We start from the raw sequence: 4,043 nt of genomic DNA on the forward strand, positions 1-4,043 counted from the left end.
GTTGTTTTGATTTTCATTTATTTAACTATAAATGAAGTTAGGAATCTCTTCATATGTTTTTGCCATTTGCATTTTTTTTTCCGTAGGCGAACTGCTTCTTCATATTATTTGGCCCATTTTTCCAACGGGCCCCTTGTCCCTTCCTCATCGATTGGCATGGGTTTCTTGCGCGCTAATGATTTTGAGCGAGACCAGCCTGTCAAGTTTTGATCTTGAAAATATCCCTCTGGCTGCGACGTGAGGGGAATGGGGGACTGGTCTGCTGGGAGGCCTGTGCAGGGGTCCCTGTGAGAAATGCCTGGCCTGGAGCAAGCCGGGGCCTTGGGGACGGGGGCTGTGAAAACATTCAGGAAGCAGCACCAACGGGACTAGCCAGGGGACTGATTTTTTGCACAATAGTCCAGGCACTCGTGGGTCAGTGAAAAAAAAACATTGCCAGCTGCCCTCCCCAAATGTAGTAACACTGGATTCGTATTGATAAGACACAGTTGGGCCAGAGCTCCTGCCTGGTAGTTTATGCCACCCCCTCCTCATCTTCCCCGACTGTGTGGGCACCAGAGGGGTGAGGTGACAGGGAGGACGGAGGTGTCGAGGACGGTTCCCAGGTTCCCACTTCAAATATTGTGGTCCCATAAACCATGGAAATGTCTCAGGAATTCCAGTGTCTCAGCACATAGATATCGATTGACCCACATTAGGCAGAAGTGATCCAGAGTCCCCCAAAAGGGAAATGAGGGTGCACTGGGCCTGAGCCCGTGTGTTGGGAGGTGTAGGGGGAGGTACGGGCTGATGACACAGCTGAGGAGGGGCGGGAGTCCCACTCCCATCTCCGTGCAGAGCAGAGGGCTTGGCACGCAGGAGGCACTTCAGAAACATCTACTAAGTGAAATTCGCTAATATTCAGATTTAGGTTAAGGTCAAATTGAATGGGAAAGGGACTGAAAAGGAAATGTAGTATTTTTCTGTTTTTAAAAAATTAAGTTCTGTTTTATGTACAGTAATTCATTCTTTTTTTAATTAAAAAAATCAAAATCCAGGGCTTCCCTGGTGGCGCAGTGGTTGAGAATCTGCCTGCCAGTGCAGGGGACACAGGTTCGAGCCCTGGTCTGGGAGGATCCCATATGCCGCGGAGCAACTGAGCCCGTGTGCCACAACTGCTGAGCCTGCGCGTCCGGAGCCTGTGCTCCGCAACAAGAGAGGCCGCGACAGTGAGGGGACCCGCGTACCGCGATGAAGAGTGGCCCCCGCTTGACACAACTGGAGAAAGCCCTCGCACAGAAACGAAGACCCAACACAGCAAAAATAAATAAATTAATTAATAAACTCCTACCCCAAACGTCTTCTTAAAAAAAAAAAATCAAAATCCAGTATTTTTTGTTTTTTTAAATTGAAGTATAGTTGATTTACAATCAACAATTCATTCTTACTGTTGTGCATTTCTTCTACAAACACAGTTGTGTAACTCACCACAATTATGATATACAACAGTGTCAGCTCCCCTAAAACTCCCTCCCATCCCTTTGTAGTTGAACCTCCCACGCCACTCCCCAGACCCAGCAACCAGGGATCTGTTTCTGTCCTGGTAGTATTGCCTTTTCCAGATGTCCTATAAATGGAATCATATAGCATGGAGCCTTCTGAGTCTGGCTTTTTTCACTTAGAAGACTCCATCTGAGCTTCATCCGAGCTCTTGTATCAGGATCTGCTCCTTTGTGTCCCTGAGTAGTGTTCCATGGTACCGATATGGCGACTTTATTTGTAATCACCCCAAACTAGAAAAACCCAACTGCTCTTCAACTATAGGGATTTCCTTATTTCTAGATCCATAAGTCAGAACACTTCCTTTGTCCAAGTACAAATCCTGATTTAGGATGCAGAAAGCATGGTGCCTATTGCCTGAGGGTGAGAAGTTAATTTCAAGACCCTGCAGAGGTTAACAGGCCCCTTGTGAAGAGGGGGACCAGGGCCAGTGGATGGGACACCTGCTCCAGGTCTGTGGGACTGACTGCCCTACCTCTTTAGGGGCAGGCCCACCCCCAGCCTGCACAGCGTGTCTGGTGAATCGGAAAATGTTCCCCATTTGGGGCCCAGCTCATTTGGCGGACGGTGCCTTTATCCGTTAAGAGAAAGGCACCGTTCCCTCTAGGCCGGTGAGCCTCACAGCAGGACAACAGGATTTCGGCCCGACTTGCTCCTTGACCCAGACAAAGCCCACGGGCAGCCCCGATTGGGACCTCCCACCCTCAAAGGCTGCAAAGTGCTGAGACTGCAGACCCAGGAGGCAAGCAAGCATGAGACCCTGTGTGAGCCTCAGAGCTGGCCTGTGTGGTGTTCCCCACATTGCCTCAGGGTGCCAGTGGGCAGTCGGGATCCCAGAGACCTTGCCAGGGGAGCATCTTGACCTGTCAGGAGCCTAAGCTGTCAGGACCCACATTGGCCTCCCCTTGGCACACCTGTTCCAGCAGCCCCAGATCTAAGGGCTTCCCCCGACGGGGGCTCTTGGCCTCCACGTTAGCCCCTAAAGTGAAGGTGGTGTGCGAGAGCAGGAGGTGTGGTCACCTCTTCAGAGCTCGTGGGGAAGGCAGGCTAGCACGGTGGTTAAGAAAAAGCCCAGAGCCAGTGGCCTGTGCTCAGATCCTGGTTGCTCCCTCTGCCGATCACATGACCGCCCTCACGGGGTGTCCTGAGGACTCCTAGGCATCATACAGACAGCATTTGATCATTGCTTCCTCTCAGCAAATGGCAGACTTTGGCGTTAAACCAGTGACAGCAGCACCTGCTGACAAGGTGCCAGGAGCCCCAGGTGGACATTCTCTTGCTAAGGTTCTCTCCCTCTGCCCTGTTCCCCGGTGGGATGTGGCTGTAGGTGAGATGACCGCCCCCTCCCCACCTTTCAGGATTCTGCTAGAGCAGGCTGACCAGACCCCGTGAAGACTAGGTCCAGGGGCTTCAGTGATGCCATCCCAGCACCCAGCCTTCTGGGAGGCGTTCCTGCAGCCTGAGGGTCCACACAGGGCTCCAGGCGTCCCCAGTGCAGAAGTGGCCTGAGCCTCCCCGATGGGTCCAGCCTGGCGGCTCTGAGCCACGACAGAACCTGCGTGGGCTCGTCCAAGTTCCAGCTGATGGCTGCCTAGCCATAGACCACAGAAGGAGGAAGAATTTTACCAACCACTTTTCTCTATACCACCAGGTTCTCAAGGCCACATAAAATATGTATCTGTTTTCTCTTCTTAAGACGTTTTGCCGTATCAGATGTGCTACCACTCGAAACTATGCAAGAAGTCTTTCCTGGTGTGACAGACAAGCGGCTTTCAGGCCTGAGAATGCAGACAGGAAGCAAAGCCTCCTTCCTTCCATCACAGGGACCTCGTTATGCTCTGTGCACCTAAGTGCCCACAGAATCACTGTTCCCAAGGTGAGCTTAGCTGTCCCTGAGATGTGCTTTTCAGCTACAGTTCAGTGCGAGGTTGGCTACCCAAGGCTCATAGGACACCCTTCCCCAGACAGGGCTCCTTCCCTTGCTACAAGGTTTATGGGGTGTTATCAATCATCAGCTCCTCACGTTCTCACAAACTCCTGGGGCCTCACAGTGGTGCAGGTATTGGTATTGTTCCCATTAAACAGATGAGGAAACAGAGGTCTGGAGAGGAGAAAGATTTGCTGAAGGTCACCCCTCCCCCGACTCAGTTCTGTGGCCCACGGTGGGGGGGCAGAGGAGGGGGCTGGTGGGGAGCGGAGGGTCTCTCTGCCCAGACACGCCCGGTCCAGACCCAACGGTCAGCCCTTCTCCATCTTTCCAGCCCCCTTCCTCACTGCACCCACAGACAGAGCAGGTTTCTCCGATGAGCCAGGAGCAGCTGCTCACCCCGCAGAGGGCAGCCTGGGAGCCTGGACCCGGTGCTCAGCCAGGGTCTGCCAGGACTATATGTGGGACCAAAGCCTGAACCTCCTTAGGCCTCATTTTCCTCGTTTGAAAGCTAGGAAAGCTGGTGCCTACCTTTAGGTTCAGGTTCAGAGACTTTGGAAGAGATTTTTCTTTTTGG

Source organism: Phocoena phocoena, chromosome 14 (assembly GCF_963924675.1).
Source record: "Phocoena phocoena chromosome 14, mPhoPho1.1, whole genome shotgun sequence".
Classification (NCBI taxonomy): Eukaryota; Metazoa; Chordata; class Mammalia; order Artiodactyla; family Phocoenidae; genus Phocoena; species Phocoena phocoena.